General features: G+C 36.9%; 1 protein-coding gene across 4 annotated transcripts in view; it reads right to left on the minus strand.

Annotated features, from left to right (window-relative positions):
- LOC145672884 (uncharacterized) overlaps positions 1-19588 on the minus strand; it is a 169254-nt gene that overhangs the window by 73048 nt on the left and 76618 nt on the right. The window lies entirely within an intron of this gene.

The following is a 19588-nucleotide window of genomic DNA, read 5'->3' on the forward strand; positions in this document are numbered from 1 at the left end:
TAGTGTATTTTTAATATGATGTAAAATTTCAGCTAGCATTGCAAGAGGTTCCGCAGATCACTTTCCGAATGAACAGGGGGTCCACGTTATCGGAAAGTTTGAGAACCACTGTTCTAGATGAAATTAAGAAAACAATCATGGCATTAATTTACTAAATGAAAAAGAGAACATTTTCGAGTTTTACAAGACATTAGGAGACGAGACAACCATATATCTCGTCTCGTGGACAATACTAATATTCATAAGTGTTGGGAAACCTTGTCCACACACATGAAAGCTCATTGTCCACGATGTGTTTTCAACCGCAATGTATCTGCATATAGAGGACATAGTATAAAGCGAAAGCCATTGATTAGAGCAGCCCCAACGTCCTGAAATTATAACATTGTAACGTGATAACTGAAAACACCTGTCACAGAAAAATGTCTAGAATGGGGACAATATTTTTCTGACGTAATTTTGTGTGTGAACGTGAGAGGAAAGTCCGAGTTTTGTTTGAATGTTAATTGTAGAGTGTTGAGGATGAAAGTTTTTACGTCATGGCTTTGTAACTTTGTTGCTCAGGAACCGTAGCCAGCCAGCCAGCCACCTTCACAGATGTTTTTACAACTATGGAAAATCCCTCACTAACTCACGCCGCCGCGCCGGTTTCATCATATATGATTACCGATTGGAGAAGTAGTTGGTACACACACTTCACATATTCTTTAGTTCACCCAACTTGACTATACATCAGGGCTGCAACCACAGGTCTTACCTAGGGTTGCCAGATTTGTAAAATCAGAAAGGAGGACACTTTGACTTTTATAAAAATCACTAAAAAGTTTGTTTCCAGATTATATCAAACAGCACATTTTAAAGAAAAAGAAAAATAATATAGAAATTAATACATTATTAAAGTAAACTAATACAAAAAGTACAACTATAAAATGATAACTCAAATGCAGGCAGCGATTCTAATGATGCTTTTTGTCCGTTTGAGCTGCTTCTATCAATGATTTGTCACTTGAGAACCTATTACACATTGTGACACACAAACATGTTTCAGAATCACCATCACTGCTATAATTCATACAGATTTGAATTTCAGCCTTCACAGTATCAACACTAACTCTATTTCTAACATCGGTCCAAAGTAATTTCATTCTTGAGAATATTTTTTTCAAATTCTGTATTACAATTCGATATGGAGAAAATGTAAGATGCTACAACCAACACTCCTTAAAAATTCGCGCATATTTTTCCTCATCAGATACAAGTTCCTGAAGATTTTCAGACGAAATTATTTCCTTCAGTAAACAACATACATCACAGAATTCATCCACGAAAAAGAATCAATCTTTAGCTTTCTACTAACAGCAGACAGAAAGGAGTCAAATGAAGAAATTTGCTTCGTTAAGTCATCATACTAATAACTTATTTATTCTAACTCCATTCTCGCAACCTTGAAACTTTGTTGACTTGTTTTATTAATTAGTCTCCAAACTCGAAAAGGAGGACAAAAGCGCGTCCGGCTTGGGTACAAAGCGGACATCAATTTTTATGTCCAAAAACCGGACGGAGCCGGACGTCTGGCAACCCTAGTCTTACCTCCCTCGAACACTTCCTGCTCCTTTCCCCCAATCGAGTTCGTCTGTTATATATTTACTTATTAAACATTATACCAAAATTTAAAAAAAAAAAACAGTATGAAAAGTACTCGTAGTATTTGTTTCCTTATGAATAATTTATTGATATATTTCCTACAGTTGGTTATTCTAATTCCTGACTGATGTCCCCCATGAGACAAGAAAATAATTCTCGTCTCGTCATGTCATTTAAATTGCACTGCTCTCCCACCGGGAATAGAACCAGCACCCCGTACATCAACAGCGCTTACTTGCTTATTACTAGACCAGCGGAGAGGGATTCTTTCTTAGCCTCAATGCAGGGAATGTGACAAATTTCAGAACTAAAACAAGTGAATGGAACAGGTTCAAGTCCTAAACGGCAGAAGCCACGAAAGTACAAGCCCTAAACAGTAAAAACACCAGAAGACCTAAAATTTAGAGTTTGTGCCCATACTTGCACATACTTAAATGGAGCCCGAACTCTCTCCAGTCTAAAGCGATGAATGCTTACTATATGAAAGGAACCTAATACTTAAAGTGGGACCCGAACTGTTAATCCGGTTTTCATCGCTGAATTTGGGGTATACCGGTATAAATAGATGCTAATACTTAAAGTGGGATCTGAACTTAATCCTGTTTTCATCGCTAAATGTGGGGTACACGAAAGGAACCTAATACTTAAAGTGGGACTCGAAGCCCATTCTTGTTTCCGTCACTGAATGTAGGCTATGTGAAAGGAGTCTAATACTTAAAATGGGGCCTGAACTCTACCTCTATTCATCCCTGAATATGAACTAGATATGTGAAAGGAACCTAATACTTAAAGTAGAACCTAAATTGTTAATCCGGTTTTCTTCGCTGAATTCGCTGAGTATGCATAAGTAATTTATTTTCTGAATCTTTCTTTATTCTATGTACCCTGCTTCCCGTTTTGCTTTTCTAGGCCAACTAGACCTTCAGTTATCATCATTTCAAAGTAACTTTATGAAATGAAATGGTCTTTGTTTTACATCACATGATTACGCCGTGTAGGCTACAGAAGACGGTAATGATGAGAAATCTGTGAAATCGTTAAATGAAGGAAGTAGGAAGAAACGACAAAAAAAAAAAAAAACAAAAAAAAAACTAGAAAACCACGTACACGGTGTTTTGTATACCACAAAGCTCACTTGGCACGACCTGGGATCGAACTCGAGATCCCACGTACAAGAAGTGAACACTGTACCACTGAGCCGCTGCAGCCACAAGTAACTTTATGATATATATATATATATATATATATATATATATATATATATATATATATATATATATATATATATATATAATATTGAACGCATTACCAATAGCCTTATATTGCAGGATAGGCTTGGCTTTCTAATCGAAAGGTCAGAGAAAATATTTGCACAGTTAAAAATTAATTTTCAACTCAACTATATTATAATTGCCAAGTACACTCATATTGTTACGTATGGAGTTAAGAAGAAAATGAACAAATACCGTTTACATTTTTATTCGTGGCCTGGATGAAACATACTCGCGAGCAGCTATCTAATCATCTCTGATCTAGACTAAGAATGAGTAAAACCGACATTTCGGGTTTCTCCAAAAACGGTTTCAATTTTCTTCTATAACCGGTTATGCTTCACTTTTCCCCAATACTTTTGAGTTTTTACTGAAACAAGTTTGATTTTCGCCGAAGCGTTTTTCTTTTGTACTCATTTCCAAGCAACAACGAAGAAGCATAAAATTCCCAAAACCGTCTTTTGTGCTCACCACTAGTCTACTACAAGTGGTATTCAACCTTCTCTCCGCGCACTCCTAAAGATACTTTTCCATTCTAGCGTGTTTCCTCCGATTTAAACTATCCTTAATTTAAATTACAGGTTAACTATATCAAAAATAAATTAGAAAATGTTCTACTTATCGATTAAATGATCCAGGTTTAATAAACACGAGAATTATGTAGCAGAACTATGTTACAATTAGCAAGGGATAAATACAGTAGGACATCGATAGCTCGAAGCTGAAGGAAATAGACAAAAATTCGAGCTATCGACTTATTTCGAGTAATCAAAGTTCGAGTTATCAAGATGGCTACAACAAAAATTCGAGATATCGAGGTTCCGCGTTCCTGTTAAAAAAAATGACCATATAACTTTTAAAACTCGAAGTTCTGAAAGCTCCTTAAACTAAATAACATGTCTAGTAAAAATAAAATACTGTACATGAATTGCTTTGGAGGTGGGGGGGAGCCTTTCATGTCTAGGCATGAGCAAAACACAATTACGGTACACATTAGCTACAATGACAATTAGGTAAATGCATAGAGTTATAGCTTAGAGTTATCGATAGGTTTTTAAATATGATTATGAAACCCTTAAAATTTAAGTTGTCGAGGTTGTGATTTTTAAACATTCGATTTACAGAGGTCATTTTAACATTGAGTGTTATGGAGAATTCAAGGGAATGTAAAAAACTCGAGGTACCAAGACATTCGAGTTATCGAGGTCTAACTGCATTATACTATAGTTATAGGGATGCACATGAGACGAGACAGAATTTTCCAGACAAAATTCAAGTTGAGACACAACTCTTCCAATAGAGAAATATACATTTTTCGAGTCGAGACCACTTTTACAGCACATTTTCGAGACGAGGCAGCCTCAAATCTTATCTCGTGTGCATCCTTACTATAATAGCCTAAGTGTACGTATCCCCTAAGTCATCGCGCACCTCAGGTTGAATACCACTGGCCCAGACAAAACAAGTTTACTACTGTCCATTACATTGCGGCATATAAACAATGTAAACGTCCCTTTTTTTAATCAGAGCAATAACCTCCATTTCACACAACAATAGAAAGTGTCACGTTGAATGGCTGCAAACAATGACAGAGAACAATCACAAGATTCACTAACTTTACTGGAAAATGACAAATAACATAAGTAAATGTGTGTGTGTGTGTGTAAAAATAACCATTTCATGCTCGTCGTTCGAACGAAAAAAAAAAAAAAAAAAAAAAAGAACAATGAGTAGCGAAAACCTCAAAAAGGTGGTTTTTCGAATTCAATATTAAGCTGTAATCAATGAGAAATGTTACACTTAGGAACACTGTAAATGTACTCGTGAAGGACGAAAATGAACTGAAGGTTTGCGTAATGGAATTCTCGTGATTATTTATAAAAAGACGGATTTCCTAAGTACGAGGGTCACTAGAAAAGTATTGAGACAGAGAGAATAGGGAAACCGCAGGGAGAAACTGTTGTTGTAAGTAAATACACCATTCTAACAACTGCTACATCACGTGATGCGTGGGTGCAGATAGTGTGACTTGTGCTTCAGCCATGAAAGTGAAAAAGAAGGGATTTCCGAGCTATGAATCTGTACGAGTATAAAAGTGGTTCAAATGAATCGTAGTCAATTTGTCAACGGTTGTCCTCTGTCTTTGGGGATACTGTACCCTTCATGTGTAATTGTGTTTCGATGGTTTGCGAAGCTTAAGCACGGACGACCCTCGCTAGAAAGTGACGGGGTGCAGTGAAATGCCGTCAACAACAGTGACGAATGACAACATTGACACCGTGGAGAACATGATTAAACATGATCACGATTAATGTATGCTGCAATCGAATGTACTCTTCGCATTATTTCGCTGTGTTTCAATAATGTTTTAGAAACACCTTCATGTACGGTAGGTTTATTCTCATTTAGTAGTGCACAACTTGACAGAAACACGAAAGATAGACTCGAGTACTTAAAAAAAAAAAAAAAAAAAAAAAAAAGGCCGTGAGAAAACATTCAAAAAATTTCAAAATGAAGACATTAGTGGTGTTTTTGGGCATTGTAAGTGGTGATTTATTAGTCTGACCAGTGCTAGCCACCTGTTAGGTTTTTCTGGGAGTGAAGCGAAGAAGAAGCGCAGGAAAGAAAATGGTAGCAACATTCGTTTTGACAAGTGGGCATGCAACTATGATTTCCTTAGAAAGACAACGGACAGTTATAGCACGATACACAAATGCTTTAGTCGTTCAAGTGTGTTCTGCAAACTCCAGGAAGAGTGCCCTAGGAGCGGTTTGAGGGCTTGATTCTGAAGTACGAAGGCAATACTTCAGCTGATCTTTCCAACCAAGCAGTTGAACTCATTGGAAACACTCCCGTTAAGCTAGTTATCCATCCACCCTACAGTTCAGAACTGGCACCATGTGACTTTTTTCTGTTTCCTCTGGTGAAGCATAAACTTCATGGGCACCGATTTCTCACTTCCTGATGTTACTATTTCAAGGAGCTCAATGAGCTCAGGTTAAAATTTCAACGAGCTCGATGAACAGGATGGCAGGAACAGAGCGGGTAGTCTTTCAAAGAGGCCACTGAACAGGATGGTAGGATCAGTAGGAGTGGAATTTCAAGGAGACCACTAAACAAGATAGCAGAAATACAGCTGATGGAATTTCCAAGGATCCACTGAACAGGATGGCAGGACCAGAAACATAGCGGGTGGAATTTCAACGAGGCCACTGAACAGGATAGCAGGAACAGCGCTGGTGAAGTTTCCAAGAACCCACTGAACAGGTTGGCAGGAATATAGCGGGTGGAATTTCAAGGAGGCCACTGAACAGGATGCCAGGAATATAGCTGGTAGAATTTCAAGGAGGCTACTGAACAGGATGTCAGGAACAGCGGGAGGCCACTGAACAGAATGGAAGGATCAGTGCGGGTGGAATTTCAAGGGGCCCACCCACTAAACAGGATAGCAGAAACAGCGCAGGTGGAATTTCAAGGAACCCACTAAACAGGATGGCAGAAACAGAGCGGGGGGAATTTCAAGGAGCCCACTGAACAGGATGGCGGGAACAGAGTGGGTGAAATTTCAAGGAGGCCACTGAACAAAAACGAAGGAACAGTGGAAGTGCAATTTCAAGAAGCCCACTGAACAGCATAGCAGGAACAGAGCGGGTGGGATTTCAAGACCACTGACAGGATAGGAGGAACAGCGCTGGTGGAATTCCCAAAAAATCACTGAACAGGATGGCAGGAATAGATAGGATGGAATATCAAGGCTACTGAACAGGATAGAACGATCAGTGGGTCTGGGATTTCAAAAAGGCCACTGAACACGATGGCATTTCAAGTGGAAACATTTTGATCGAGGCCTCGATACTTGCGCGTGGATTATTTCGTATTCGAAATCCCGAGCTGTGTGGTAACGTAATCAAGCACTCTTGGACACACTATGATGTCTCGGAAAATGAACTGTTCTGTGCATCATGAAAAGTCGAACCTAAAATTAAGCCCTACCGTAGCTTGAAACAAACGTAAACCAACTCCCTTTCTTGATAACCTCGATGTTCCACAAGGATAGAAAGCAAAATAAATTAATACAGACACCCACCTTGATATATATTATGAGAACCTTTATGCGTTAAGCATTACCCATTGTAAATGATAAGCAGGGGATTAGATCGATATGCAACAGAAAATTATTACGAAAATTCTTGCGTCAATTCAAGTTCAAAGTTTAAAAAGCCATGTTTCTAAATACGTCAGACAAGTTCCAAAGGGCACAGCGTTCAATTGAGTCGTTTATATCTTTACTTAAGGAATGCACTGATTGAATCGTGATTGATTGTTCTCATTCTCCTCTCTGCTTCATACACCATAGGAATGAGAATGCTGTGGAAAGAGTATTAGGTGTTAAGTCCCAAATAAATATCTATGTTACTCAGTATATTTCTCCGCTCCAAGTTCTTAAAAGTGGTCCCACCCTCTTTTATGTATATATATATATAGGTAGATAGATATAGATATAGATATATCAAAAGATCCATTATATATCAGGCAAAAATTTTCTTGTTCATTATATCTGGAGAACTGCATATAGTGTAGCCAAACCCAAACTATCACTTAACTCAGTATGATGTGCTTATTCCGTTGAAAATTCAAAAACTCGATTTAGGGGGCCGTTCAAAAATGTTGTGGCCCCTGATCCAAAAAATGCATCAAAAGATCCAATATATATCTCAATCAAAAATTTTTCTTGTACGCCTTATATCTGGAGAAATACACATAGTGTAGCCAAACCCAAAATATCACTTAATCAGTAAGATGTGCTTATTCCGTAAAAAAAAAATACGAAAACTCGATTTAGGGATCGTTCAAAAATTTTGTGGCTCCTGATCTAAAAACTAATTATTGGAAAAGATCGCAACTTTTAAATGCACTTTTTGATCATTCCTACAATTCGTGGCCCAGATCGCAATATTTAGATCCATTTTCTTATCATTGCTAAAATTCTTGTTTCAGAGAGCGGAAATTTAAGAATTACACAGATTTTAATAATTTACTAACTAAGTACGAATTTACAATTTAGCTAACAGAATTTAGTGAAACAGCTTGTGTTCTTGACGGTAAAAAAAGAGAATATCTTCAAATTAGATATGACGCCGATCTTGTTTCTCGATCGAATTCTATATTCGAATTTAGTCCCCGACCATCCTGATTGATTTTATCATTGTTTTCCCACAGTTCCACCAGACAAATGCAGGTTTTGCAGGGACAGTACTTTTACACACAGATCCTTGCTAACTTCATTTTACTGCCCTTCCATTGATGATTTTGACCTCGCAGGTTGATCTGGAAAGATTGGAAATTAAATTAGAAGAAGGCTTCAAACTACCGCTTGGATTTATATTCGAAACGAGTATTCTAACCAGGGTTCGAATTCGGGACGACAAGCAAAACCCTTTGGCTGCGAACAACCAAATACGAAATTATTACTCCACGTACGACGACCCTATTGATGCTACCGAATTAATAAAACTACTTAGTATACAACAAGCGGGTTTCAGAATTTAAGTTTCGAGTCATTATGATTGGAGAAGACTCCGCAGTGATTTATGATCTATGCTTATACCAACCTAAGGGATGGAGTCAATCATGGCCTTCCACTGCTACAAGATACAGTGACGAAATTGAATATCAGGAAACCGCCTTAAGGGTCTTCACTACAGCGAAATTAAACTACCGCTAATTTTAAAGGTTTTCTGTAATATCTTCAAAAGAAATAAAAATATTCGAAAAGAAAAACGTAGTGAACTAGACAATACGATTTTGCATGTGATACCGACCGTTATCACAACTCCTATCTGCTTTCAATTTGCAACTGTCGATAAATTTAGCATTTTTTGTGGGTTCTGTAAATAGGGGCATACCAAAAGCAGATATGTGAATTGCGGTAAAGGTACTACATGCAAAATCGTATTATCTAGTTCACTACATTTCTGCTTTTCGAATATTTTTATTTTGTTTTGAAGATATTACAGAAAAACTCTAAACTTAGCGGTAGTTTAATTTCGCTGTAGTGATGACTCTTAACGCCTTTTATTCTTTCCAACCCTTCCTTTCAGTTTCTCAAATACTACTACTACTACTACTACTACTACTACTACTACTACTACTACTACTACTAATAATAATAATAATAATAATAATAATAATAATAATAATAATAATAATAAACTCCTACCTATGATTTTATTTATTATTTCTAGGTAGGCTAACAGGAATCCATTTGAGCTACATCTTCCAGTCCACGTTTTGAATTCAATCTTTCACAATTGTTTGTTAAGAGGCCAGGGCCGTGCCGTGGGAGGGTGAAGGGGGAACGGCCCCAGACGCCGAAGTAAGGGAGGCGAAAAATTCGGGAGAAAAAAAGGAAAAAAGATAGGAAAAATTGCTTGGAATATATGTATGGGGACGCCGTCGTATACTCTCACCCCGGGCGCTGATTTTCCACGGCACGGCCCTGTAAGAAGCAGAAGGACTGAGTACAGCTCATATGGATTAAGAGATCCTTTCAGACGTTTGTTAATGGTGGAGATATTAGTACGTATATTTTACTAGATTCGAATTCAGGTCATTTCGGTACAGACGTCACGTGTAATAACTTTTTGCCACCTTTTTTTTTTTTCTGTTATGCAGTCCAACCAGGTATGTTACACACACAACAGATACAAGTCGAAGAAATCCTTCTGGCAAGATTTTGTCCCGGCAAGGTACTGTTGTGAGAAACACCGTACTCCAGTTATTAGAGCGTTGTACTCATGTCCGTATGGTCGCGGGTTCGATTCCCGGCCAGTGCTTCAAAATTTTCAGGGTTCGCCCAGCGTCGTGAGGTAAACTGGGGATTCACGTGAAAACATGACTTGCCAGCCACTACGTCTAGAAAGCTCCTGATGCACCTGTTAGGGGCTCGCCGCTAGAAGCGGATGGTGCTGGAGCAGGCTTAGGCTCACAAACGGGCCGTTACGCAAGTGGTTTGGAGGTATTGTTCTAGGCAAGATATCGTACCGCACGCCTCTAAAATGGGAGATTTTGGCAAACAATATTTCGATCAGGCGGGATCGTGGCCCGCGAGGTTTTATACCCAAATTATTCTAACTTCTTAAAGTAGAAAGGAATCGAGTATTAATGGAAGTTAACGTGCTCTTATTCCATCGAAGAAGGGCCACTTCGGTAAGATGATTTCTGTGGAACCACAGATGTTGAATTTAAGCACGTTGTACTCGACACAAATACATACAAATATACGCATAATCTAACAAACAAAAATAAAAACACACACTTGGCAACAGGCTAACTTGGTTTTGCTACCTTTATCCAAGTTTTTAATCACATACGCACATACATGATGCAATGATTCTCTTTTTAATTATCTTTTTTTTTATGTATTCATATAAATTCCTTCCGTCCACACGTAAACATTTATTTACATTTGTGGTTAACACATGGACAGGCGCTCAAAAGCATTCTTTGAATCACATAAATCAGTGAGTAATAATTATCAAACGGGAAAAGCACGCGAGGAATTAAATGGCTAATAGAAAACGGATCGTCATTCCCACAAAATCCTTCGTTCTGTTCTGGCACTCGACGTTTAATTAAACCACAAACAGTGCTGCCAACTGCTCCATGTAAAACACTCCTTACAAAAAATGAATACCTACTAATACTAGCTCATTACACCACATTTTACATTTTAAAACAGGAGGGTTATTTCAGTTTCTGCTTGGGGAGAGAGGCAAGATTCTCCATCGAGACAAGTACTTTCACAATTTTTAGTAGTACATTACTATACTATTGAAAATGAAAAATGAAATGAAATCTTTGAGTTTAACATCTCACGATTATAGCATTTAGGCTAAGGGAGACGATGATCAAGGTAAATGAATGAATATGGAAGAACTGGTGGAATGAGTAAGTGCGAGGGGACTGGAGTACCCCCGGGAAAACTCACAGACACGATATTGTCCACCACAAACTTACTTGGCCAGGTATCGAACCTGGGACCCACGCATCAGAGGTAAGCGCCATACCACTGAGCCACGGTGGCCCCCGACTATACATTGAATTGCATGATTGTTATCAAATACAAGAACTCAATTCTCGAACAGTAACGAACACCTGTTCCATTTATAGATATATCACATGGATCTGACACCTAGTCTTCCGTTTCAGGCGCTGCTATCGGGGGAAGGAATTTCACTCTCTTTTTTTTTCGCTAAGGCTCTCTCGCTCAGCACCTGCTGAACCCTTATTGGCTCAACGCGTGGGTGTGAGCTTTAGTTCGCATTTTTGCCACGGCTCAAGACATTTTGGCAGCGCAATAGTTAGTTATCACAGTTATGAAAACTAGCCTTGTCTCTGTCACAAATTCCTTATCACTAAACGTGGAAACAAGTATTTTTTTAAATGTTTCTTTTAACAGATGAAGATGGAAAATCAAGAAGTAAAGATAAAAGATAAAGTTGCAATGGAATTGCAAACTGATATATTGAAATTGAAGCTCGATATTGAATTCTATAAAAGGATTACTATTTTTCCTCTGCAAGTGTGTTTGCTTTATCTTTCACGAACATAATAGATTATTATTTAAAGAAAAAAAAACAGACACAACGAGATTGTATCTGTAGTATTTAGACCTTTCTGAGTGCGAGTGCCTTTCCTTCTCTTTCGTACTTCATGATGAAGTAGCATACCTTAAATCCAGGTTTTCAAGATTTTTTTTTTTTTTTTTTTTTTTTTTTTTTTGGAGAACGGAAAATGGTGCTATTGCACGGGGCGGTAAATTGCCTAGGGCCAACTCTGGTTCCTGTAAACTATCAATTTTTACTTTTACAAAACACTCGTTTTTTTTTTCATTACCTCAAAAACTGCACGTAAGGATTTACATTTATCTATACCACTTAGTTCAGCTTCTCATCCCGGCGAAATTAAAATACCGCTAATTTTACAGTAATTATGTGATATCTTCAAATAGATAAAAGATAATCGAAATGTGGAACAAGACCGCCCTAGACAATATCATTTTACTTGAGATACCATTATCACGACTCACTTATCTGCTTTCGATTTCGAGCCATTTTGAAAATCGGCATTTATTTTCGCGTTTCTAAACGGCTGAAAACTGAAAGCCATTAGGTAACTTGTGATAATGGTACCTCACTCAAAATAATATTGTCTAGGGCGCTCTTGTTCCACATTTCGACTATCTTTTATCTATTTGAAGATATCACATTATTACTGTACAATTAGCGATATTTTAATTTCGCCGGAATGAGGCCTTTTAATGCGATGTATCGAATACTATATTTCATCTTTGGACTTGTTTCTTTTTGATAAAACGCTAACAATACTACTGTACAATTTATTGCCTCGGTCTTAAAATATATCGATAGAATTTGTGACATAATATGCATACTTAGCAACTTTAAGCGATTTGTACGACGTTTTGTCCCGTTGTTGCGTCTATTCAGGTTGTTACAATGCTTATTTTAAAAGGAAATCATACACATTTCTAGTGCGAGATGTATGAGAGTTTTAAAAGCCAAACGGACAATGGATGTTTAGGTAATATTTAAATGTTTATTACGTTGATATATCAAGGTGGCGAGGCGAAACATATAAAGCCAATGACGTACTATTAACATTGCAATCGTAATCAACGCTTCGTGTGTTATTGAGCGCACGCGTAAAATCTTGAACGCCTCACACACGCAAAGAAATCCTCATCAACTAATCTGATTTTAAAAGGAAAAAAGAAGATTTTGATAAACTATGCGCAAAGAATTGTGCGAGAAGATTCAAGGTTTTTCTTGTGAGAACAACACTTTTTTATTTTTACTACAACTTAAAAGAAAACAGCAATCAATTTATAGTGAATGTGGTTGATTTCTTCACATTCAATTCCCCCCAATAACCACACACGACAGATTTCTGAATCTTATTTACGCCTTTATGCCATCAAACGGAGCAATGTACAGTCAGCGACAAAAGTACTTTTTTTGTTTGGTAAAATTAATTTTGCGAGTAACGGTGGTATGGCAGAAAAGTACAAAAAATTACATTCTTTTTCTTTTTCCTGGTTTATATTAAACCATTCAGAGGTTGCAGCTTTAAGAAAATGATTCTCTATATAAATTCCTAATAACTGCTAACACCTACACACGAAAGACATAAAAATAAACTAAAAACCAAAGGCAAACCACTTGGCGTAGTTTGTGGGCCTGAACCTGCTCCAGCGCCATCCATTAGCGACCGACTGAACTACGTCCAGTGTAGCGGCGAGCACGCTGTCATCGTGCTGCGACGCCTTATCCCTACCAGGCGCATCAGAAGCATTCTAGACCTACAGTAGTGACCTAGAGACCAAATTAGACCAAGTAACTCCCCAGTTTGCCTCATGACGCTGGGAGGACGCCCAAAATTGGGAAGCACCGATCGGTAATCGAACCCAGGATCACACGGACATGAGCAACACTAGACTACGGTGTTTCCTATGCACATAAAAAATAAACTGATATTCTAAAATTAAAAAAAAAACAAATTAGAGAAAGATAAAAGCAAAAATCAAACACATGAAAAAAAAAAAACGCGGAGCGATTGGTAGACAAAACGAAACATGCAACTGCACAGAAGCTGTTCGAAAAACATTTTTAAGAGTAAACGAAAAGGATGCATTATTCCCTTACAAGCATTCAGAGGGAAAATGCGCCAGTTGCACTCCTATCTAACAGGTACCTTAATCTTACGTATATATAACCGTTTTAAGTTCTAGTACCTATTTTTAGGTACTAAAGTAGTGTCTTCATTATTCGATTAAAAAATAACCAATAAAGCTTTTTACTTCGTTTTTTTTTATTATTTTTTTCAAATCTAGAGGCATTGTAGAACACGTTGTGTAGGGTTTCACGCCTTTCTTTGTCCAGACATAGGGATGATGACGACAAAATTTTTAAAAAATATTTTTGTTAGGGCTATTTTTATTATTTTATGGCGGGCTTACTTTTGCACCTAGAAGATTGAAATTTTGCACAAACATCCAGTCCACTGAGTAGTATTTATCAATTTTTTTTTTTAGATCTCTGCGTCAACACACGGCAGTTTACAGGAGCAAAAAGGTAACAAAAAGGAATATTTTTACCAAATATATATATATATATATATATATATATATATATATATATATATATATATATATATATATATATATATATATATATTCGCGGTTTTTTCCGCTTCATATACATGATGGAGAGATGTGAATGGCACCGTTTGAAAGGCTGTTCTATTCTGAAGAGAATGAGGTACAAAATATAGATATAGGATAAATAAAGATGTCTCAGGAAATTTTTTACCTGAGATCAGACTTTTGCAGTAATCTGGGGCATTGTGAGATCATTGGTAGATATTTTTCCCGCCCTTACTATTTAAGATAGAAGTTTGAAATTTAGTACACCCCTTACTATTTTTCAGTTGATTTTCAGCTCTCTGGGTTAACATAGGGGCGCCCAGAGGGGGTCAAAATTAAAAAAAAAAAGAAATCCCAATTTTTCTTAAAATTTCCCGACCCAGGGACATGATAGGGTAATGTGAATGGTACCGTTTGAAAGGTTATTCTATTGTGAAAAAACGAGGTATGAACCATGATCCTACGGTAAATAGTGATGCTGCTGTAGCCGCTTGATTGAAAGTCTAGAATTTACTTTTAAAAGCCAAAATTTAAAAGATTTAAGGGTATTTTGGATCTTAGCACCTTAGTCTTCGTCTTGTCAATGCCATTTCGATCAATTGTGATATACTGTTGTCTCGATAACAAGTTAAAATGTCTCACTTTCCAATTAAAATCATTCTGTTTTACTGTGTGGAATCAGACCAGACACGTATGTGTGTGTTACACGCAAATCTTGAACGCTAAAAAATCATTCTTTTTTCTCCCCCTCAAAAATCTGAGAAATCAGGCAAGTCTAAATTCCAATACACGACTCGTCGACAGTCTTGCAATAAAAAAAGCATTGAAGAGATAAGAGTAAATGTTTTGCTTTCTACCGACGGTGATTGGCGAGCCCTTTACATCTACTTGCAGTTAAGTTATCAATCTATCGCTTTGTGAATTTCATAACGAAATTCCTCTGAAAGAAAAGAAAGAAAAAAAAAGCTCGCACGAGCAGTTGATACGATGTGCCAATCGAATTCCTTCGTTTGGTCTGGCAGTGTCGATGCTTTTTATCCAGCAAAGAAAGGCATCTTCAGATCACCCATTGCGACTCAGCCAAAACATTTCGTTCACTTCTTGCGACATAAAAAAAAAAAAAAAACATTTAAACAAGGCATTTGAAGCACGCAAAGAATGAAGATCCCCTTCGCATTTAGATCCATTTGTACAGGTTGCAAACACTGCGTGCCCTCGTATCACGAAAGGCATCCATCTACACGCCAAATAGGCGAACAGTGACGCGCGTGCGCCATTGATGCAACACTGCCCGCTAACTATACACTGCAACTAGAATTAAGAGAATGGGGCAATTAAAAATAAAAGAAAACTTCGTAGCTTGAAGGCATTCGGATCTCTCCAAGAATTTTCATGAGACTGCTAATCTTATGTATGTACGCATTCGGGGATTCTTTTATCTCCTCAACACAACGCTTTGCTAAACAAGGCTAATGCACAGTCGTTGAAAAGATCTTTAAAAACGCAGTAATTGTTTATATATTAAAGGAAATAAACAACAGGAAAATGAAATGAAATCTTTCAGTTTAACGTCCCACGCTTATACCCTTAAGGCTAAGTAGGCCCATATCTGCCGGGGGACTGGGAGCCACCCCCCCACCCCCCTATAATTTTGCGCCCCCCTAAAATTTTCACGGTAGACTTGCAAATGAACTATAATATCGTGATAATACGGTTGGATCGCACCCGCCTCCTAACTTCTACCTAGAGATGCGCACGAGACAAGATTTGAGGCTGTCTTGTCTCGAAAATGTGCTGTAAAAGTGATGTCTCGACTCAAAAAATGTATTCTTTTCTATTGGAAGAGCTGTGTCTCGACTCGAAATTTGTCAGGAAAATTTTGTCCCGACTCGTCTCGTGCGCATCCCTACTTCTACCGGGCACCCTTAGGCTACATCTGAGGCTAAGTGAAATGGATGATTAAGGCAAGTGAATGATGGGAGATTTGGTGGAATGAGAAAGTGGGAGGAAACAGGAGTACCCCGAGAAAATCTACGGACACAATGTTGTCCACCTCAAATTTACTTTGACGGGAATCGAACCAGGGACCCCACGCACTAGAGTTAAGTTCGCTACCACCGTGTCCCCCCCTTTCAGAAGCAGGAGTGTTGGAAAAGCAAGCAAGAATTAGGAGTTTTATCTCGGGTCTATGACGTTTATTTTTAGAAAATGTGGGAGAATACTTGATTATAAACGACAGATACTTATGGGTCTACAGTACAGCGAAATTAAACTACCGCTAATTTTAGACTTTTTTCAGTAATATCTTCAAAACAAATAAAAATACTCGAAAAGCATAAACGTAGTGAAATAGATAATACGATTTTGCATGTGATACCGTTATTACAACTCATCTATCTGCTTTCGATTTGCAACTGTAGATAGATTTAGCATTTTTTGCGGGTTCTGTTAATAGCGGGATACCAAAAGCGGATAGGTGATTTGGGGTAAAGGTATCACATGCAAAATTGTATTTTCTAGTTCACTACATTTTTACTTTTCGAATATTTTTTATTTGTTTTGAAGATACTACAGAAAAACTCAAAAATTAGCGGGAGTTTAATTTCGCTGTAGTGAAGGCCCTTAATGCAGCTACACAATTGGAAGTTTCATGGGCGTATTAATTAAAGTTGAAATTTTATATTAATAACGGATTCCCTAGTTCTTCTCAATCTTTATTTGGTAGTAAATGAAAAGAAATGAAATCTACCATTATGTCTGTTAGGATAAGGGAGACGGAAGATTAAGGCAAGTGAATGATAATGGAATAACTGATCGAATGATAATGTGGGAGGAAACGGAAGTACCCGAGAAAATCCCCATTATGTTGTCCACCACAAACTTACTTAGCCGGGGATTGAAGCAGGGATCCGATGCACCAGAGGCAAGCGCTTTACCACTGATCCACAGTACCCCCAGGACAATTGTAAGTTAATAAACATATATTATGAAGGTAATAATTATTACCTGATTAGATATAGTAAGTTCAAAATAACGTGAGAGGTGTATTTCTAGTGAAAACCATCCTAAAACATGTCATATAACCCTTCCTAATTAAAAATGTTGTACCTGAATCTAAGATGGCGGCAAGATGGTCGTCATGATCGTACTATGCAATAAGAGATACGGTTCTACCTTCATTACCCCTATCCAAGATATTGTGACATTCCTTCTAGCCGTTTTAAACTTGCGAGGTACATTCATGTCCAAAAATGATTGCCGCATATCTAAAACAGTTTTGTTGTGGGAATATAATTGGATAATGATATCGTATTGTACTTTTGACAGTCCTACTATGTGTATAGTTGGCAGATATATATATATATATATATATATATATATATATATATATATATATATATATATATATATATATATATATATATATATATATATATATATATGTATATATATATATATATATATATATATATGTGTGTGTGTGTGTGACAAGTTTTATGTCAAAAGAGCTGTAAATAAGAACAATATATCGAAAAATACTTTTCTTGTCCATTTAGCAACATTTTGCTATATTCATTCTAACTTTCGTATGTACGTATATTCTTTTCTATGAAATTTACACAAATATACATTTCCCGATTATACACATAGTAACAGTATTAAAAGTATCCTGCGATATAATTATTCAATTATATTTGCACAACAAGATTGTTATAGATATGCGGCAATCCTTCTGGACATGAGTGTAGAGTGTACCTCTCTGGCTCATATTGTGTATTGTAACTGCATTCAAAAATTGAGATCGCTTGAGGCACCATTTAGTATTATTCAATTCAGTTATTTTTTTTTTTTCATGGGCTACTTTTGGTATGATATAGAACCATTTTAGGGGGTTAGATTTAAAAGAATACTCGGAAATCGAAAAACAAGGACCACTGTAGAAATTTTAAGGGAAGAGGGGGCACATAATGCTGCATAGAAGAAATTGGTATCCCTGATTCAATTTTCTAATGTCTTTGTATAGTTATCGTTTAAAAGTTGTTTCGGCGTTCTAAAAACACCATTTCGGTTCGTCGATAAACTGTATAATAGATTAGGCAAAATGAATAAAAAAAAAACTATACAAACTCGGTTTAAACTCGGAATGAGTATCAGTTTTCGCCTAATTTTCAGAACGGACAACTTTCCTTGCATCGTTTTATCTGTTATAGTACGCCTGGTAGAACACACCCTGCTTTACTGAACTTTCACTAATTTGATAACATTATCTAATCTAGAGTTATCTTGTATTAGCAGGCTGTCCCGTTTCTCCAAAAAGCCAAACAGGGTTAGGCGTTCTAAAATCTTGTCTATTCCATAAACACGCGTTTCGACACTTATTCACATATCAAGAGTAGGTTAGCAGATACAACATACATGATACAACAGTGACTGACGAGCACGCTATGCAGCTCAAGCCTGACTTACCAAAAATAATACGAAATTTACCATTTTTCTTTTGTTTATCTTTCATCAGTGAAACGAGATAATCAAATGCAATTTACCACAATCATAAATAATGTTATTCTACAACAGAAAATATGCATCTCAAAAGTTTTCAGTGTTGCCATTCATAGAAATCACAGTGTTACCAGAAAGCAGCTACTAGAGGAATGAACTCAACTGCATTTGATTACGATTATGTTGCTTTGGTATGTTGTGAACTACTTTTTAAATAACATTATTATTTAATTTTAATAACTGTATATTAAAATTATTTTATTACACATTAAAACAAACTATTATTTAAAAAGAAGGATACCAAAACAGCATGATACGTAATCAAATGCAGTTGAGTTCGTTCCTCTAGTAGCTACTTTAACCCCTTAAGTGATTAACCCGTCTTAAGACGCTACACGATATGTATAGTTTGTATTTTAACCCGTCTAAACACGCAAGTTTTGTTTGTGCTACTCCTGTAAATCAAGGATCCCGTCTAAAGACGCTAATGCATTTCTTTACCGTTTAAAACTTTGATTGAACATTTTAGAATATTTTTCCGTTAGATTTTTGGGTGAGATTTTATTCTGGTAACACTGTAACTTCTATGTATGGCAACACTGAAAATTCTTCAGGTTCATATTTTCTGTTGTAGAATAACATTGTCTATGATTGTTGTAAGTTGCATTTCATTATCTCCTTTCACTTACGGAAAGCAAGCAAAAGAAAAATAGTAAATTTTGTATTATTTTTAGTGACAGGCTCTTAAATAGAATTCTTGACATATATGCGGTGGCGGACCTTAAAACTTCAGTTCATAAAAATGCAATTCAACTACACTGGGTTCAATCCCCACTCGTGGTTCAAAGCCCATGATAATCGTAGGTCCAGTGCCTCATAACCTTGGTGTTGTAGACGGATGCAAAACACAAAAACTCAAACTCCGTTTATTTCCTTTAGTTAATGTTGC

Source organism: Thermobia domestica, chromosome 16 (assembly GCF_964235325.1).
Source record: "Thermobia domestica chromosome 16, izTheDome1.hap1.1, whole genome shotgun sequence".
Classification (NCBI taxonomy): domain Eukaryota; kingdom Metazoa; phylum Arthropoda; class Insecta; order Zygentoma; family Lepismatidae; genus Thermobia; species Thermobia domestica.